Source organism: Erythrolamprus reginae, chromosome Z, assembly GCF_031021105.1.
Source record: "Erythrolamprus reginae isolate rEryReg1 chromosome Z, rEryReg1.hap1, whole genome shotgun sequence".
Lineage (NCBI taxonomy): Eukaryota > Metazoa > Chordata > Lepidosauria > Squamata > Dipsadidae > Erythrolamprus > Erythrolamprus reginae.
Genome location: NC_091963.1, coordinates 33,787,421 through 33,808,791, shown reverse-complemented (window position 1 = coordinate 33,808,791; position 21,371 = coordinate 33,787,421). Strand labels below are relative to the sequence as shown.

General features: G+C 37.9%; 1 protein-coding gene across 4 annotated transcripts in view; it reads left to right on the top strand.

The window, feature by feature from the left end:
* Positions 1–21,371, top strand: part of CALCR (calcitonin receptor) — a 165,224-nt gene that overhangs the window by 5,668 nt on the left and 138,185 nt on the right. For 2 of the 4 annotated variants that reach the window (XM_070726410.1, XM_070726407.1), the window contains exon 2: positions 2,252–2,387. The gene's annotated coding sequence lies outside the window, so the exon portion shown is untranslated. Of the gene's footprint in view, positions 1–2,251; positions 2,388–15,455; positions 15,548–21,371 lie in introns of those variants that run through there. The other 2 variants (XM_070726408.1, XM_070726411.1) reach the window with 2 other exon arrangements.

The window sequence follows — 21,371 nt, the reverse complement described above, 5'->3', positions numbered from 1 at the left end:
GATAAAGTCACTAAATTAGTACACCAGCGAAATACTGTGGGCATAGTATACTAGAGATGGGTTCCTACTGCTGCGATCCTGTGCGCCGTTCCAGTAGTGGCCTGCCGATTATGCAATTTTGGTGCGACGGCCCTGGTGCTGTCTTTGCCTGTCCTTGAGAGCCGCCATCTTTTTTCTAATATTCGGTGATTTTTCTGATCTCTGAGCATGCAAAGAAGTAAAATCGTCCCTCTGCGCATGGGTTGGGTTGGGAGACACGCACGAGCATAGCAAGTGCACCTGTGTGAAACCTCGCAACGCACACTGGTAGGTAAGGTAAGAGGAACTTACCCCTGTAATATACTAATATACAAAGAAAAGCGGGTCAACTTATTCTCCAAAGCACCAGAGGAAACTACAACAAGCCATTGTTGGAAACTAATCAAAGAGGGAAGCAACTTGGAATTAAGGAGAAACTTCCTAACCAATGGAACAGCTTGCCTTCAGAAATCACAGGTGATCCATCCCTGGAGGTTTTTAAGAAGAGACTACAGTCACTTGTCTGTAATGGTGTAGCTCAGGGGTCTGCAACCCATGGCTCTGGAACCCCAAATGGCTCTTTCATTTCTATGGCTCCATCGCTTAAAATATGTGTCAAAACCGCCAATGTGCGACACCTGCCCGCATGTGATTTGTAGTGCTTTTTGACCCATCTTTTTTTTCAGAGTTCAAAATGTTTTTATTGCATGCAAAAATAAAAAAATCTTTTCTCTGTAGCAGTTCATTGATTTCACAAATACAACATACTATAGTTTTTAAATACATAACATAAAGGTAACAAAAACTATATATGCAGTGTTGTCTTCATTTTAGATATCAAAATGTTTTTGTGGCTTCCGGTGTTTTCTGTCCAAACTCCAAGGTCCCTTGCACGTTCTATTCAATTCTATATTCAATTCACAAATCTGTTTCCTCCATTAATATTGGCCCAAACTTTTGCAATGTAACACAAACTCAATATAGGGACATGTTCTCTGCATTTCTTGAATTTGACATTTAATAAAATTATGCTGTTAGAGGAACTGTATGTCAATTCAGAAATGCACTGGTTATCCATCTTCAATTTAAATACTATATATTCCTTATCCAATAAATGTTTGTAAAGTAAAATATAGCAAAAATATTAATTTCTCATGGTTGTGAATGTCATATTTGTCAAAGTCTTCAGTAAAAATGTATGATTGCTTTTTATATGAAGGGGTTTAAATTCTTTTTAAATATTGGATTTGTACTGTTTTTATTGTTGTGAGCCATCCCAAGTCTTTGGAGAGGGGCGCTATACAAATCTAATAAATTAAATAAATTAATTAAAAAATTGCAAGCATCTACATCAGTTTAGCCATTTTTGAATTATTAAATGTTTGCTTTTTTATATGTTGTCCTTCCTCCAAAATGTAATAATATTGTCTTATCCTTTCTCCAAAGATTTCACATTTATCTCCAGATATCCTTAAAATAATGATGTGAAAAAGGTTAAAATGATGATAACATGATAAATACAATCCGTTCTTATGGCTAAAACCAGGGGGCTGCTGGGGTTTCGCAGGGGTTGAGGAGAAGCTAAGATTCTGTACAGTTCAGAGAACCCCCAATTCCTAATTAGCCCCTCCCACCCCTCCCCTCTCAGGAATCCCCATATGACCCATATCAGATGCAGATTAGTGCAGGGCATATGTGGAGGCTCAGGATGGTGAAAACTGGGCCTACCAGAAGTTTTAAAGGCCAGAAATGGGCCCATTTCTGGCCTCCAGATAGCATCCGGAGTCTGGGGAGGCTGCTTTTTGCTCTCCTGGAGGCTTGGGAAAGCCTCCGGAGCATGGGGAGGGCAAAAACGCCCCCTCCCTGCCATTGTGATGCAAGAGACTGTTAAAATTTTGGAAGCCCATTCCTCGTTAAAACCAGTTGGCCCTTTTCCAGAACTTTTGACTGTTATTCAGGTTAGGTTTTGCAAAGGAATCTCAATCACTTTATATAATTGATCTATTTTGGCTTTGTTCAAATTAGTGAAAATTATTAGAGCTATTTTAACCCTTATTTGTATTAAAATACACGCTACTCTTATCTATGGCAAAATTGATTATTCTCCCATAATTCTGAATCTATTTTTAATTATGAAAGCACCTTCATTTTTATTTTCATATTTTGCAAGTATAAATTAATTAATTATACCAAATTGATGATATTATTTTGACTTGTTTATTTTTTCATACAGGGATTAAATAAATATGTAGATCGGGCATCATCAACTATCAAGTCTCATGATCCAGGTTGCCAGGAAAGAATGGAAAAGAAGTCTGATATTTCTATGAGATATTGGGTTGAAGACAGCTGGCAGAAATCAAAGAAGGGTAGATAATATTTCTTTTAAAGAAATAAGCAAGATTTTAAGAAGGACATTTTTAAAAAAAAAAAGATTTACAGGTCCAACTTAATAAATGGTTCATATAGGAAAAGGAATAGCCGAACCTGGGGGCTGAGTAAAAAGAGGGATTTACCTAGAATCCCTACATAGCCGTAAATGTACTAAGTTCAACCTTCTCTTGAGTGATATTGGCCCTTATCTAACTCTAGCCTAGTGCTGACCATTACTTGAGAAGATTCCTGTGCGTAAGCTTTGAGAAATAAATCAGCTTAATTAAACCTTCATGTCTTCAACCAGTCTTTTGCACCTGAAATTTCATTATACAGTGATACCTTGTCTTACAAACTTAATTGGTTCTGGGACGAGGTTCTTAAGATGAAAGGTTTGTAAGACGAAACAATGTTTCCCATAGGAATCAATGGAAAAGCAATTAATGCGTGCAAGCCCAAAATTTACCCCTTTTGCCAGCCGAAGGGCCCATTTTTGTGCTGCTGGGATTCCCCTAAGGCTCCCTTCCATGGGAAACCCCACCTCCAGACTTCTGTGTTTTTGCGATGCTGCAGGGGAATCCCAGCAGGGGAATCCCAGCATTGCAAAAATGAGCGCTTCGCTGGCAACGGAAGTCTGGAGGTGGGGTTTCCCAGCGAAGGGAGCATCAGTGAAATCACAGCATTGCAAAAACGGGTGCTTCACTGGTAACGGAAGTCCAGACGTGGGGCATCCCAGTGGCGGCAGTGGGTTTGTAAGGTGAAAATAGTTTGTAAGAAGAGGCAAAAAAATCTTAAACCCCGAGTTTGTATCTTGAAAAGTTTGTATGACGAGGCGTTTGTAAGATGAGGTATCACTGTATTTAAAATCTGTTGATAATATGTGTCGTTTATTTGCAAGCAAACTTGCCTAGAATCACAACCTTTAAATTGCAGGTATCTCATAGACTTCATTTAAAGACAAATAAAAATGTCTGCAGTAATAATATTCCCCATCCTAGTCAATTTGCGTGAAGTTGAAAATAAATTTAAATAAATTTAAATTCTTACTATTTGAACTCTTAATAATGAATAAAGGCTGCTGAATTAGCTCCCCAGTTAACAGCTTAAAGTAAGATAATATATTAAGAGCTTCACTTTTACAAGAAATGTTCAACTTTTTCAGTTGAATTATGCAACATGTTTAATGCAAATTCAGGCAATTCTTTAGATGTTCTTGATTATTTCAAATAACAATTTATACAAGAGAATTGACTGAAATATGTAAATGGTTTTCCTAAGATTGGGGAAAAAGGTAAAAATAAAAAGTTATGTAACCTTCTAGAAGGACAAATATCAGAATGGGGATGAATAAAAACCTTCCTTCAGAAATGGGCCTTGAATAAGAGTAATACTAATTAATTATAAGTTTTCTACATTACTCCAATCATTTGTATTTTATTTATTACATTTGTTTGCTACCCGTGCAGCATGTCTATTTTGATACTTCCAAAATAAGATTAAGATTAAACATAAAAGCATCACAGCACTAGTGTGATAAAATAACAATACAGTGATACCTCGTCTTACAAACGCCTCATCATACAAACTTTTTGAGATACAAACCTGGGGTTTAAGATTTTTTTTGCCTCTTCTTACAAACTATTTTCACCTTACAAACCCACCGCCACCGCTGGGATGCCCCGCCTCCGGACTTCCATTGCCACCGAAGCACCCGTTTTTGCACTGCTGGGATTCCCCCGAGGCTCCCCTCCATGGGAAACCCCATCTCCAGATTTCCGGGTTTTTGCGATGCTGCAGGAGAATCCCAGCAGGGGAATCCCAGCAGCGCAAAAATGGGCACTTCGCTGGCAATGGAAGTCCGGAGGTGGGGTTTCCCAGTGAGGGGAGCCTCAGTGAGATCGCAGCATTGCAAAAACACAGAAGTCTGGAGTTGGGATTTCCCATGGAGGGAAGCCTCAGGGAAATCCCAGCAGTACAAAAACAGGCGCTTCGGCTGGCAAAAGGGGTGAATTTTGGGCTTGCACGCATTAATTGCTTTTCCATTGATTCCTAAGGGAAACATTGTTTCGTCTTACAAACTTTTCACCTTAAGAACCTCGTCCCGGAACCAAGACAAGGTATCACTGTATAAGTATCAAAGAATAGTCATAGTCACGATCCAGAGGAGACCAAGATGGCATCTGACTAAAATTTAAAAGAAAGGGACAGGCCATGGAAGCCATTAAAAAGTGAGCCATAAATTTGGCAGAAGCAATAAAAGAAATTGATAGGAAATTAACAACAGAAGATTAGGTCAAGGAATGAAGGAAGGTTTGATTAAGATATCACAGTGGGAAAGGATAACATTAAGTGAGGATTAAGAAAGCAAAAGAAATAATTACTTGGTATAATGGTTAAGGCATCAGGTCAGGAACTGCAAAACTGGTAGATAACCTAGGCCAATCACTGTCTCTGTCATTCTCATCCTGAGAGACATTGCCAGAAATGGGAAACAATTTCTGAAAAACCTTTCCAAGTAAGCTAAAGGAGCATGTTCAGACAGTCTTCAAGATTCAAACATGATTCAGTGGAAGGGAAGAAAAGAAAAAGAACATGGAGCTGATAGTTAATTGATGCTTATCAGAAGAAAGTGCTTTAAAGGAGTGAAGCAAAGATTCTGTGAATCATGAAAATAGTTTGCTTGAATAACAAATGGAAAGTGTAGAAACCCAAGAAAATCTAAATAGAGTTCTTATATTAAAAATGATACAGTGAATAATGTAAATAGTATGCATTGAACATACTGTAGTTTTTGGACTATGAGGTGCCCCAGATTATAAGATGCACATTAGCTTTAAAAAAGGAAAACAAGAAAAAAAATTCTGCCTCTACTGCCCATTCGCCACAGGCCATTCACCGCTACAGCCCCTTTGCAGCATCCCCTTTGCTACCGCCGCAGCCCATTCACCGCAGCCTGATCGCTGCCAATTGCCATGAATGGGTACACTACCGGCAATAGGCACTGCTGTCCCCATCCCTTAGAACAGTGTTTTTCAACCAGTGTGCCGTGGCACACTAGTGTGCCGCGAGACATGGTCAGGTGTGCCGCGAAGCTCAGAGAAAGAAAACAAGAGAAAGAGCAAGAGAGAAAGAAAGAGCAAGAGAGAGAGAAAGAAAACAAGAGAGAAAGCAAGAAAGAGAGAGAAAGAAAGAGAGAGAGAAAAAGAACAAGAGAGAAAGAAAGCAAGAGAGAGAGAGAGAAAGAGAGGGAGGGAAGGTGGGAGAGAGAAAGAGCAATAAAGAGGAAAGAAGAGAGAAAGAAAGAGGGATGGAGAGAGAAAGAGAAAAAAAGAGGAAGAGAGAGGGAGAGAGAAATAGAGCGAAAGGGAGGAAGAGAGAATTTTTTTGTCCAAACTTTTTTTAGGGCCCCCCCCCCTCAATGTGCCCCATGGTTTTGTAAATGTAAAAAATGTGCCGCGGCTCAAAAAAGGTTGAAAATCACTGCCTTAGAACAGTTGATAGTTGTTCACCTACACCAGTTGATACTTGCTGCACCAATATTACCTGCTGTAATATTTGTTCTCTAAGATGCACAACATTTCCACCCATTTTTTTGTGTGGTGGGGGGGGGGGGTGGAGTATGTCCTGTAGCCCGAAAAATACAGTATTTATCTATCTTTGTTTGCTAGACTAATTGTAATAATAAGTCATATAAATGAGACTGAGTATTCATATGTTTAATTAATTAATTAGTTAATCACCTCGAGGTTTGACTACTGCAATGCTACCTCTGAAGAGTGTTTGGAAACTTCAGGTCGTGCAGAATGCGGCCGCGCGAGCAATCATGGGCCTTCCTAGATACGCCCATGTCTCATCAACACTCCGCAGCTTGCACTGGCTGCCAAATAGTTTCCAGACACAATTAAAAGTGTTGGTAATGATCTATAAAGTCCTACATGGCATCGGACAAGAATACCTACAGGGACCATCTTCTGCTGCACGAATCCCAGCGGCCGATTAGGTCCCACAGAGTTAGCCTCCTCCGGGTCCCGTCGACTAAACAATGTCGTCTGGTGGGACCTAGGGGAAGAGCCTTCTCTCTGTCGGCTCCGGCCCTCTGGAATCAACTCCCCCCAGAGACTCAAATTGCCCCCACCCTCCTCACCTTCCGCAAGATGTTGAAGACCCATTTATGTCGCCAGGCATGGGGGGACTAATCCCCCCCTTCTGACTTGTAGCATTTGAATGTGGTGTGATTGTGTAGCATTGATTGTTTTTAGTAATAATGGGTTTTAACTTGTTTTATTAATATTAGATTTGTATTTATTGTATTATTATTGCTGTTGTGAGCTGCCCCAAGTCCTCAGATAGGGGCAGCATACAAATCTAATAAATTATTATTATTATTATTATTATTATTATTATTATTATTATTATAAAAAAAATAACAATTTATATTAAAACTTAATTTTACGTATCCTGGCAGGGTTTTCTCTGTCTGCAAGAACTAAATAGAATATACTTTGTTTGGTAAGCCTGCTAACAGCAGATACTGTACATCAACGATCATGTTTATAAATCTGACATGCTATGAAACCGAAAATAGTATGCTGGACCCAGTCATGTGTAATGTAGTTGAAAAATAAGGAGTCATGGATTGGTTGTGGCCCTCAGTATTTAGGAAGTGTTTCAAAAGAAAATTGTTTCAAAAGTAGCATTATATATTTTTTTTAAAAATATGATATCTAGATCAGGAGTGTCAAACTAAATGCCCACAGTCCAGATCTATCCTGTGGAGTACTTAGATCTAGCATGTGGGCCCACCCTAAAACAACAAGGAAAGGCGGTACCTCTACCAGCAAAAATAGAGCTCAGGGAGGCCATGCACAATCTTCCCAAGCTCCGTTTTCACTGGCAGAGATCTGCAGAAGGCGGTCAGTGAAATTTTTCTCCAAACTCCACTGTAGAAAATATAACTTCAGCAACCGAGTTGTTAATGCATGGAACTCACTACCGGACACTGTTGTTTCATTACCAAACCCCCAAAACTTTACCCATAGACCAGGGGTGGGCTATTGCCCAGACAGGAGAATGCAGTAGGGTAGCGAAAATGGAGCTCCACCCCAGAGCACCCAATTTGCACTGAAAGATGTTGAAAGAAAATGCAGGGCGTCCTGCATAAGCCACGCCCACAGTGTGGTAGTAAAGATTTTGGTAGCCCTTCACTGCCATAGACTATCCACTGTTGATTCACGTAATTCCTAAGAGGTCAGTAAAGGACGTACATACCAGCGTGCCTACCGTCCGTGTCCTAAGTTTCTATTTTATTAGTACCAATATCATGTATATGAACAGTGTTGTTTCCTTGATAAATAAAATAATAAACAAATAAACAAAACAAAACAGCCTTGATTATTTTGATGTTGAGCCGGTCACAATCCCTGGTCACTCCCTCCCAAGGTCAAACCTGATGAGGCCCTCAATGAAACTGAGTTTGACATCGTTGATCTAGATCTATACTTTATGACTTCCAGTGTAAAATATTTCACATATGGATCAGGAGCCCCATTCAAACAAAAAAGCTGTATGGCTGTCCAATACAGGTAGTCCTTGACCTATCATCTCAATTGAGCCCAACATTTCTGTTGCTCATTGAGACATTTGTTTTAAATGACTCTTGCTCCATTTTACAACTTTCCCTGCTATAGATAGAAACATAGAAACATAGAAGTCTGACGGCAGAAAAAGACCTCCTGGTCCATCTAGTCTGCCTTTATACTATTTTATGTATTTTATCTTAGGATGGATATATGTTTATCCCAGGCATGTTTAAATTCAGTTACTGTGGATTTATCTACCACGTATGCTGGAAGTTTGTTCCAAGGATCTACTACTCTTTCAGATGTTAAGTGAATCAAAGCAGTTAAGTTAGTTACATGTTTGTTAAGTAATCTTTTCTCATCAGAAGTTCCAAAAGGTGACCACATGGCTCCAAGACATTGCAACCGGCAGAAATATGACTCAATGGTCTAGCATATGAATTTTGATCACATGCTGCTGCTGCTATGGTCATAAATGAAAAATGGCCATAAGTCACTTCTTTCAGTGCCACTGTAACTGTGACCAGTTGCTAAACAAACTGTTGTAATTCAAGAACTATAAATCAGACTACCTATATAGAATGTCCATCATAGACCATCATCACAAACTGGGTAGTGGAGAACATACAAATATACAAGAACACAGACTACCAATTTGACCTGCTTGACTTCTTTCTCTTTTTTTGGTCTTCTAAGCAACTGTACCAAGTGGTTAATTACAATAAGATATTGTTGTAATTCAAGATGAAGTACAAGAAAATCTTTTTATGGAAAAAGTAGGGCCGTAACTGCAACCAAGTAAAAAAGCGTGAAACATTTTCCCTAAGTGATGTGCAGTTGCCCTCTGTTGTGGATTTCCATAAAGGTTATACGATTTGTTTCAGAAGAGACACAGCTATTTATTTTAGCATTTATTTTATTTTTATTTGTTTATTAAATTTGTTTGCCACCCATCTTGTTGCAACTCTAGGCAGCTTACGATATCAAAATAAAACTATAAATATATATACAGATATGTAAAATTTCAATAGAATTGTAATAAAAATATAGACATTGTTGAATTGCTTTTCTTGCTTATGTAATTATCCATCTGGACATATTCTACATTTTTTGATATCATAACAATGTCTTCTTTTGATAATTCTACATAAAAACAAACATTGCACAGCTGGATTTCAACCTGTCATCCTTATCCTCTTTAATCTATCCCCAAAGATTCCTTTAGCATAAATTCTATCAAAATTAACATGCAAAACGTGGAGCATTGTGGTTGGTTGACCTGCTCTTGGCTTTCTCTTTGATATTGTTTGAAAACTTAGAACAATTATATCTCCTTCAGTGAGTAGTTTGATGGCTAGAAGTTAGATGGTTTGAAGTGAGTATGTTTTGCACAGATTAGGAAGGGAGAACAACAGGGGGAAAAAGAACTGAAACATTCCTTTCTTGAATACATTAAACACAGGATCCGTATTCCTAGGCTTATACCAGAATTCCTTGCAGGTTTTAAACTGGATCAATTACAGGGAATGAACAACAAAAAAACAAGATACAAAGCCAGAAATTTATATTGGCATTGGTTTGTAAATGTGCCAGCATATGCACATGGTAGTTAAGGAATGGGTAGTTTCAGATTCTACTCTTCTCTTAGGCACACAAGCCAGATCTAAACCTGCCATTCTGTTTGTTTGTTTGTTTGTTTGTTTGTTTGTTTGTTTATTTGTTGGTTGGTTGGTTGGTTGGTTGGTTGGTTGGTTGGTTGGTTGGTTGGTTGGTTGGTTGGTTGGTTGGTTGGTTGGTTTCTTTCTTTCTTTCTTTCTTTCTTTATTATTTTGTTTGTTTGTTTGTTTGTTTATTTATTTATTTATTCATTCATTCATTCATTCATTCATTCATTTATTTATTTATTTATTTATTTTACACCGCCCAATCCCGAAGGACTCAGGGTGGCTTACAAAATAGTATAACATAAATACAGATCATCTGTCTGGAACCCATACCACATCTCGGACATCAACACCCTTGAAAATGTCCAAAGATACTTCACCAGAAGAGCCCTTCACTCCTCTACTCGAAACAGAATACCCCACGAGACTAGACTTTCAATCCTGGGCCTAGAAAGCTTAGAACTAAGACACTTTAAACAACATCTAAGCATTGCCCACAAGATCATATGCTGCAACGTCCTGCCTGTCAATGACTACTTCAGCTTCAATCGCAACAACACAAGAGCATGCAACAGATTCAAACTTAATATTAACCGCTCCAAGTTTGACTGTAAAAAATATGACTTCAGCAACTGAGTTGTCGAAGTGTGGAAATCATTACCGGACTCAATAGTGTCAACCCCTAACCCCCAACATTTCCCCCTTAGATTATCCACGATTGACCTCTCCAGATTCCTTAAGAGGTCAGTAAGGGGCGAGCATAAGTGCACCAGTGTGCCTTCCGTCCCCTGTCCAATTGTCTCTCCTCATCTCATTTATCTTTTCTTCCTTTCAAATACGTTCACCTATACTTCTATTCTTTTCTTTATTTATATTACTACATATCTATTCGCTTCAATGTGTATTATGTATTGGACTAAATAAATAAAAAATAAATAAATAAAAATAAATAAATAAAAATAAATAATAAAAAATAAATAGATAAATAAATAAATAAAAAAGATACAAGCAATAAAAAGAAGTTGAATGTAATATCTAAAACTAAAAACCCTGTGATAAAAAACCTATTTGTTGTAAAAAAAAAAAACCAGTCGTAAACACTTGCATACACGCCATTCATACAATTTGGCCATGAAAGATCATGGCCCCCAGGTCTGCCGGCAAAGCCAGATCTTCATGGCCTTACGGAGGTAGGAGCAGTACAGATATCGGGGAATAGTTGGTTCCATAGTTCTAGACTGAGAAGTCAAGACACCTTTATGAACTAACACCCAACATAAAAGAGTGCTAAATTTCAGTCCCTAAACTTCAGAGAAGAGATTATTTTGGTCTATAATAATACATCCAGTGAAATGTTACCTGGTTGCACGGGTGAAGCTTTCAAGGAAAAATATGTGGAAAAACAATAGTTAGGGGAAAAATGATACAATGCTTTAGGGAAGAACTACATCCTGAAGTAGGTAGATATCTTGGTAACAAGAATGATAAAGCATTATTAGGCAACTTACTTGACACATAATTCATATAGAAATACTTATTATCTTGATCCCTTTACCTGTGGTTTTAGATTACAGTGGGATTATTTTTTTTCTATTTTTCTAATGGATTCGTAACTCATTGGACACAAAAAAAAAGGTGGTGAGCAATAGGTTAATGATCATGCAGCAGACAAATAGAACAAAGGATTTTCTTTACCACAATGGTAATAGCAAATTAATACTTATGGATAGTCAATACTCATAATTAAGTAGGTCTGGTTCACTTCTAACCTATTAAATCTGTATATTTTACATTGCTGTATTCATATTATCGGAGGCGACAATCTTGAAATTCAATGAAAGCAGAATTACAGCTGGTTACGATGACGATGTTGATGGGAAGAGCTCTATGTATAATTTCATCTCAGAAAAAAAAATTATTTTTTGCGTTCTTTTATCTACTGTGCCTCAAGATTCCTGGTCTTCTTGACTTTCACCAATCAGCAGAAGTGCTTGTACCCTGACAAGTAATCTCTGTGCACCATGTGGGTATGTACACATGTGGCACCTAGTCCAAAAGATTAGATAGTATTTACTTACTTTCTAGGGTTTTAGTCAAATTTTAAAACATACTGAAAGTATTATAGTTTGTAGAAACATAGAAACATAGAAGACTGACGGCAGAAAAAGACCTCATGGTCCATCTAGTCTGCCCTTATACTATTTCCTGTATTTTATCTTAGGATGGATATTTGTTTATCCCAGCATTCAGTTACTGTGGATTTACCAACCACGTCTGTTGGAAGTTTGTTCCAAGGATCTACTACTCTTTCAGTAAAATAATATTTTCTCATGTTGCTTTTGATCTTTCCCTCAACTAACCTCAGATTGTGTCCCCTTGTTCTTGTGTTTCCTATTAAAAACGCTTCCCTCCTGGACCTTATTTAACCCTTTAACATATTTAAATGTTTCGATCATGTCCCCCCTTTTCCTTCTGTCCTCCAGACTATACAGATTGAGTTCATTAAGTCTTTCCTGATACGTTTTGTGCTTAAGACCTTCCACCATTCTTGTAGCCCGTCTTTGGACCCGTTCAATTTTGTCAATGTATTCCAAATGTGGTCTCACAGCGCTCTATATATGGGGATCACAATCTCCCTCTTCCTGCTTGTTATACCTCTAGCTATGCAGCCAAGCATCCTACTTGCTTTTCCTACTGCCCGACCACACTGCTCACCCATTTTGAGACTGTCAGAAATCACTACCCCTAAATCCTTCTCTTCTGTAAAGTCCTGAAATATGATTTTTCAAATTACTATTAAGGGGCATATTCAAATTATATTTTTTTCATCTTGGATATTTTGGCTTTCTGTTTAATACATAGAAAGGAGTGATCTTGTCAAGAGGCTCTGTATCTAATAAGATTATTTTCTCATCTTGCAAGCAGCTGATTTATTAAGGTTAGGATGAGTTATAAATCCTATATTGCTATTAATTAAATAAAATATTTAGTCAGTGTATAGGTTAGGTACTCTACATTTTTCTGTTATTGGTTTGCTTGATGTCCATTCATTTTTATACATTGACAATTTTATTGTATTATTGTGATATAAATTTAATTTTCCCTGACTTCTTATCTATCAATGCTTGAGAATGGGATTTGATGCAGGGAATGTTGTTGGGGGGAAAAAGAGTAAATAAACCAATCCATTTGCTATGTTCCAATCCAAAATCGTTTTGCTTACTAGCCACCAATGATTTTGAAGTCATTTTCAGAAAATATGTGAATTTTAGAATTTTGTAAAGCTCAGATTCTCTGCTAAGTGAAGGAATCTGACTATTAAAACATTTCTGACAGACATAAGTCACCATTGTTCCTATTATATTTAAATGTAATTGGAATTAGATTGAACTAATGGAATCGTGATTAATCTGTCTCTGCATTCATAATTTTTTCTATCTTTCATTATTCGGCAGCAAGTTTTAGGGAACATTATATCCAAAGTTTTGAGAGTCTGTGATGTCCTGCAGTACTATTCTTAAACATCACTAATCACATAAGGCAGAATATCAGCAGATAGACTGAATCTGCAAAGATGAAATCAAGAAAGCAAAGGCTCAGAATGAACAAAGACTTGAAACAAAAGTCAAAAATCATTTTTAAAGTTTCTTTCAACATATAAATAACAAGAAAGAAGTAAAAAAAACAGTAGAACTACTAAAGAGAGGAGATGGCAAGGAAGTAACAGTTAGCAGAGAAAAAACAGAACTGCCTAACCCATTCTTCACATCTTCATGCAAAAAAGAAAATGTAGCCCAACCTACCAAAAATTTAATTGTAAATGACAGACTTCATTGTAAATAACAGACTTATAATAAGTAAGAAAATGGTTAGAGAATACCTATCTGATCTTCACAAATGTAAATCATCAGTACCTGACAGGTTACATCCCAGAGTTTTGAAAGAACTGGCATATATTTTCTCAGAAATATTGTCCCATATTGTGGGACACAAGTGGGACACAAGGGAACTACCTGAAAATTGCAAAAAGAGCTGATATGATTCTTCAAAAAATGGGGGCAAACAGATCCAGGAAACTACAAATCAATCAGTGTAACATCAATATCTGTGAAGATACTGGAAAAGTTAATAAAAAACCACATCTTTGAAATAAAGTTATAACTAAAAGCCAACAAATTTTTGTTTAAAACATCATGCCAAGCCAATCTTATTTTATTATTTGATAAATGTCCAATATACAATAATATATAATGAAGGTTATAGAGGATATAGTAGAGAAGAAATACGAGATATAGGAGAGACTATAGGACAGGGGATGGAAGGCACTCTAGTGCGCTTATGTACGCCCCTTACTGACCTCTTAGGAATCTGGAGAGGTCAACCGTGGATAGTCTAAGGGTAAAATGTTGGGGGTTTCATGCTTCGACAACCCGATTACTAAAGTCATATTTTTTACAGTCACGTTTGGAGCAGTTAATATTAAGCTTGAATCTGTTGTGTGCTTTTGTGTTGTTGTGGTTGAAGCTGAAGTAGTCTTTGACAGGCAGGACATTGCAGCATATGATCTTGTGGGCAATACCTAGATCATGTTTAAGGCATCGTAGTTCTAAGCTTTCAAGACCCAGGATTGTAAATCTAGTTTTGTGGGGTATTCTGTTTCGAGTGGAGGAATGAAGGGCTCTTCTTGTGAAGTATCTTTGAACATTTTCAAGGGTGTTAATGTCTGAGATGCGATATGGGTTCCAAACAGATGAGTTGTATTCGAGGATGGGTCTGGCGAAAGTTTTGTAAGCTCTGGTAAGTAGTGTGAGATTTCCAGAGCAGAAGCTACGTAGGATTAGATTAACAACACTTGAGGCCTTCTTAGCGATGTTGTTTCAGTGGGCTTTGGCAGTTAGATCTTTAGTTATTAGTATTCCGAGGTCCTTGACCAAGTGGGGATTATCTATATAATAATAATTTGTTCATTAAGTTTGTATTTGAAGTTCTAATTCTTTTTGCAGATGTGTAGGACAGAGCATTTGCTGGTTGAGATTTGGAGTTGCCATGTGTTGGACCAGTCAGAAACTGAGTCTAGGTCTTTTTGTAGAGTAGTTGTGTTATCAGTGGTGTTGAAGAGTTTTACATCGTCTGCAAAAAGAACACAGTTGCTTGTGATGAGATCGCAAAAGTCATTGATGTAGAGAATGAAGAGCATAAGTCCCAGTACGCTACCTTGGGGGACACCGCTTTTAACATTTTGACCATTTGTTGCCTGTTAGACAGGAATGCAGTAATCCAGTTGTGAAGGGATCTGAGATGCCATAGGATTTGAGTTTTTGAAGTAGTTTGTCATGGACCAATGAATCAAAGGCTTTGGAGAAGTCAATATAAATTGCATCTATAGATTTTCCTTGATCAAGATGAGTTGTCCATATGTTTTTGCAGTGAAGGAGCTGTAGATTGTAGGATAGGTTTTTTCTAAATCCAAATTGTTTGTTAGAGAGCAGATTATTAGTTTCTAGGTGGAGAGTAATTGATTGGTTTATAATTGATTCAATAACTTTACATGGGATACAGCATAGTGATATTGGTCTGTAGTTATCGACAAGAAAGGGGTCTCCTTTTTTGAAGACAGGGATGACCATTGCTTTCGACCATATCTTAGGAAGTGTGCTGGTACTGAAGGATTTTTTCAAAAATTATGCTTAGTGGTCCAGCTGTAGCAGAAGAGAGCTTTTTTAGGAAGTATGCACACAGACCATCTGGTCCAACTGATAGGGAAGGTTTAAGGTCACGTAATGCTTTTTCAACTCGGTCTTCAGTGAAGTCTATTTAGATTAGGTCATTGAGAGAATTTGAGGTGCGAGTGATGAATTTGGAGGATGAGCCGTTGCTGTTGACAAAGACAGAGCCAAATAATGAATTGAGAAGGTTAGCTTTGGATAAATCATTGTGGTATTCTTTGTTGTTGGGTCCTTTGAGAGGTGGGATAGGTCTAGAGTCCTTGAGTTTGTTGTTGACAAAGTTGTAGAAGGCACGATTGGAATTGGTGCATAGAAGGTTTTCCTCTTGTATGCTGTGGTAGTTGAGACATTCTGCTTTTATTTGTTAACATATGTTTTTATAACGGCTTTTGAAGTTTACTACTTGTCCTTTTTTGTTTTTACGCCAGAGAGATTTTTTTTTAATTGTAATTTTCTTATTAAGATGGGGAGGTTATTTTTCTTGGTTGAGGCAGATGCAAATGGTACGTAAAGTCTGATGATTATTTTCATCTCAAGCAAGAATGTGTTGTAGAGGTCATCCATAGAGTTGCAGTTAGAGAATAAAGTTTGCCAGTTTAATGTTGAAAGATGGCATCAATGAGTTCGTAGTTCGCTTTTTTGAAGCTGAATTTCGGAGACGTGTTATTTGGGTGGATCTTAGTGTGGCTTAGGTTGAGACTGAAGTTTATCATGCTGTGGTCATTGTTGGAAAAAGGTTCATTTATTTGTAAGCCATACATTGTACTGTTGTTGTTGCAGAAGATGAGATCCAGACAGTTATCTAATCTAGTATTGTCACTTACTAGTTGGTCAAGTCCCAGACTGGTGATGTGTAGTAGAGTGGATAGGTTCCGTGCTACATTCAATTAATGTACCTCCAAGGTCCTCTCCATCTCTGTTCTAACCAATAGTCTCTTCTGCTGTTGACAGATCTTTCTGTTAGGCAATTGCTCCAACATTTGCCAAACTCTATATCCTTTCCATTTTATTCCTTGTTCAGATGACTGCAGGGTATAGTAAAAACAAATCATGTCTATGATGGTCACTAACACATAAAGAGCGTCATTTGACCACAGCATTGCGGTCACCATCTTGATTTTTTAACTATACCCAATGAACATCCCTGATTCATGTTCTGTGCAGCATTTGCAGCTACCACACGAATCCCAGTGACCGATAAGATCCCACAGAGTTGGCCTTCTCCGGGTCCCGTCGACTAAACAATGTCGTTTAGCGGGCCCCAGGGGAAGAGCCTTCTCTGTGGTGGCCCTGGCCCTCTGGAACCAACTCCCCCCGGAGATTAGAATTGCCCCCACCCTCCCTGTCTTTCGTAAACTACTCAAGACTCATTTATACCGCCAGGCATGGGGGAGTTGAGATATTCCTTCCCCCTAGGCCATTACAAGTTATGCATGGTATGTCTGTGTGTATGTTTGGTTTTATAATAAGGGTTTTTAGTTGTTTTATTATTGGATTGTCACATGCTGTTTTTATCATTGTTGTTAGCCGCCCCGAGTCTACGGAGAGGGGCGGCATACAAATCCAATAAATTATTATTATTATTATTATTATTATTATTATTATTATTATTATTATTATTATTTTACATGGCACTCCTTTAAATAATTGAAGAAAGAAATTGGAGCACATCTATTTTGCATTAGTTTGATGCCCAGACACAGATGAGTCTGTTAAACAGCTATATTTAATAGTCCGGAGATTCAGATGGGTTTGTTAAGCAGCTGTATTTAATAGCCAGGAGATATAGGTACTTCTGTTTAAGCAGCTATATTTAATAGTTCATATAATAACTATTCCTGTAGCAATTTCAATTGATCCAGCTACACTGTGAAATAAGTCATATTCAACTGAATGAAGTTAGTTATTATCATTATGCCCTATTTATATCGCCATAATGGTGTTGTGTCCCTAAATTGTGTAGTACTACAGATAAACAAAAATAAATGCTTCTAATTTAGGTGAACTTAGTTACTAAACCAATTTAGCAATTGTTAGAACATTAAGAAAGAGACAGAGGTTCACTGTTCTGGAAAAAAATACAATGTCATCCAAGATGGGCTATTAGGAACCAGTCAACCGCATAGTCTTTGAAATAAGATAAAAATAAAAGCTTTATTTTGCAATTGGCTTTTAAACTCTTAAACAGTTCCTTGCTGTTCAATTTGAAGGAAATTAAAAAGGATGTAGTAAAAATAAATAAAAGCTATAAAAGTTGCACTTAAGCAAATAAAAATTACAGGTATCTGTTGAAGCTGAAATAGTTGGTACTATATTGAAGATGGAGTGAATCTAATTATAGAAAGCTGATAAAATAAAATAAAAAACAACACAATCTGTTCTATATTTTCCTGCACCTTTAACTGTAAGAGACCTTCAGCATTTTATGTGCAAACAAGTCCCTTTGATACTACTGAATATTTCCTTTTTTTAAATCTGATTTTTTAATAATGATATCTATGTTCTAATTGTCACTAAAACCACCTATATTGTTATTGCTTTTTGACTGAATCTAATAAAATATTTCAAGATGGAGTGATGACCTCTGAGATTTTGCAGATCTATTCCTGGAATAGCTGGTGTTTATAATTTGCAAATAGAACAAAACTGTTACATGTAGGGAGGTAGAAGGGTTTAACGTATAGTACTGAGAGAAGAGGTAACTTTAACTTAGGGTTGAACATTGTGCTTGGTTGTTTGCTTTTTACAGTATTATTACCCAGCTAATAACATTGATATGAATAAATGGAGGATTTCCTAGAGAGCAAACCCCACACTTACACTGATGATATTACAAAATTGGATAAAGAAATGTCTTCAAGTAAACAAACATAGTCATAAATATAGAATGTTGGAACAGTAAATGGTTTATACAAAAAAAAACCCCCAAAGTGTCCATATACAATTGATTTGATCTATTGTTTTGATATTGCTAGTACTATCTTAGTTATTATCTGAGCATATATAAAATTTTCTTGATTTTCCCTTTGGAAAGTAGTGTAGGAAGAAGGTTAAAATGGACTAAATCCTTTCTGAATATAAGAATTGTGGCATGATTTATGTCTTGGGTTGGTTTTACTGTTATGAAACAACAACCTGAGTCTTTGTGAAGGAAAATTTGTTAATTCTGGGCTTCCTAAGAGAACTAAAACAGGAGTTTCCCTTTTCTGTTCTCATTTGGGCTACAAGAAAAATCAAGTTTATTTGATAGAAGCCCTGGATAATGCCCTAATTGCATGTACAATTTACTGCTTATCTTTTAGTCTATTGGCCTCTGTATTGCAGGTAGCTTTGTGACTATTTTTTATTTTTTGCTTTTCTGATGTGGCAATTTTACTACAGATAATCCTTGACTTACAACTGCAATTGACCCTCGAATTTCAGTAAATCATGGTGGTAATTAAGTGGATCATCAAGTAACCAAACCCATTTTTCTTGTTTATTTAGCAAACAGTGTGGTCATTAAGCAAACTCCAGTTTTAGGTATTGAACTCCACGTTTCACGTATTTACTTTCCAGCAAAATTGGTGTTTTTGCTGGAAACCATTAATTAGTGGTACCTCTACCTAAGAATGTCTCTACTTAGGAACTTTTCTAGATAAGAACCGGGTGTTCAAGATTTTTTTGCCTCTTCTCACTTTCCACTTACAAACCCGAACCTCTGAAATTTTAACCGGAAGAGGCAGGAAGAAGCCTCTGTGAGGCCTCTTTAGGAATCTCCTGGATGGAAACAGGGCTGGAAAAGACGGGGAGAAGCCTCTGTGGGGCCTCTCTAGGAATCTCCTGGGAGGAAACAGGGCCGGAAAAGGCAGGGAGAAGCCTCTGTGGGGCCTCTCTAGGAATCTCCTGGGAGGAAACAGGGCTGGAAAAGGCGCGAAGAAGCCTCCATGAGGTCTCTCTAGGAGGAAACAGGGCCTCCATCCTCCTTGTGGTTTTCCCAATTGCACGCATTATTTGCTTTTACATTGATTCCTATGGGGAAAATTGCTGCTTCTTACAAACTTTTCTACTTAAGAACCTGATCACGGAACAAATTAAGTTAAGTAGAGGTACCACTGTAGCTGAAACCATTTTTAAAAAGTCAAAAAAAATCAGGATCATGTAATCACTGGATTCTGCAAAAGGTTACAAATGCAACATAATTGCCAAAGACCCAAATGAGACCGCGAAGAGTTGTGCACTTTTTGAACTTTGGGAAACAGTTTATAAGAATAGACCTAGGGAGGTCTATTCATAATTTTGATCAGTCATTAAGTGACCAGTCATTAAGCAGAGCAATCTGTCTCGAACTAGATAATTGCAGCGGCCAACATGATCACTCAGCGTAGGTAACAGAATTGTCCAGAATAGTTTGGAATTTTCTGCTTTGTGACTATGATCTAAAGCTGTGATCATGCACCACCAACATTACTCTTAGTATAACTGCTGATAAAAATAGGACAATGGGATTGATCTGCCCTTCTCTTTGATTGATAGTTTTCAATGAATGAAGGTTCTCCCTGTTTTTCAGGATTTGAAAAATTACTGTCTAACTATAGTTCTTTTAAAATGACCTTCACATACTTGGTTTAGTAGGAGATTGCTATTCTAATGCTCCAAAATGAATGAAGGCATATGATTTTCAACATAGTGTGTTATTTCACTTGTTTAACATTATTGACTTATCTTGATCCTTGAAGATTACAAAAGCATTCTTAAGTTTTGTATAACTAAATTATATCCTTGAACATATTTTCTTGTCTTTTTTTAGTAAGTTGATAAAGGTAAGAGGAGAAAAGTATGATTCAGAGCTAAATTCAAGGTTATATGTCTCACTTTATTTGAGCTTTATTTAAATGTGGATCCTAATTTTACATCCCTTGATATATTTTAGCATATACTGGTTTGAAATGGGACCACTTCATATTCAGTGGATGATTCCAGGGTACAAATACAAAATTATTTATTTATTTATTTATTTATTTATTTATTTAGATTTGTATGCCGCCCCTCTCCGCAGACTCGGGGCGGCTCACAGCATAACATAACAGTTTGTAACAAATCCAAATATAATTTAAAACATTTAAAAGAACCCCATTTTGTTAACAAGCATACACTCAAACATCCCATACATAAAATGTGCATGCCCGGGGGAGGTGTTTCAGTTCCCCCATGCCTGACGACAGAGGTGGGTTTTAAGAAGTTTACGGAAGGCAGGGAGAGTAGGGGCAGTTCTAATCTCTGGGGGGAGTTGGTTCCAGAGAGTCGGGGCCGCCACAGAGAAGGCTCTTCCCCTGGGGCCCGCCAACCGACATTGTTTAGTTGACGGGACCCGGAGAAGGCCCACTCTGTGGGACCTAATTGGTCGCTGGGATTCGTGCGGTAGAAGGCGGTCTCGGAGATATTCTGGTCCAGTGCCATGAAGGGCTTTAAAGGTCATGACCAACACTTTGAATTGTGACCGGAAATTGATCGGCAGCCAATGCAAGCTGCGGAGTGATGTTGAAACATGGGCATACCTAGGTAGGCCCATGACTGCTCTCGCAGCTGCATTCTGCACGATCTGAAGTTTCCGAACACTTTTCAAAGGTAGCCCCATGTAGAGAGCATTACAGTAGTCGAACCTCGAGGTGATGAGGGCATGAGTGACTGTGAGCAATGAGTCCCGGTCCAGATAGGGCCGCAACTGGTGCACCAGGCGAACCTGGGCAAACGCCCCCCTCGCCACAGCTGAAAGATGGTTCTTTAATGTGAGCTGTGGATCGAGGAGGACGCCCAAGTTGCAGACCCTCTCCGAGGGGGTCAAGGATTCCCCCCCCCCAGGGCAATGGACGGACAGATGGAATTGTCCTTGGGAGGCAAAACCCACAGCTACTCCGTCTTATCCGGGTTGAGTTTGAGTCTGTTGACACCCATCCAGGCCCCAACAGCCTCCAGACACCGGCACATCACTTCCACTGCTTCATTGACATTTCGTTCCCTCCTCCACCCAA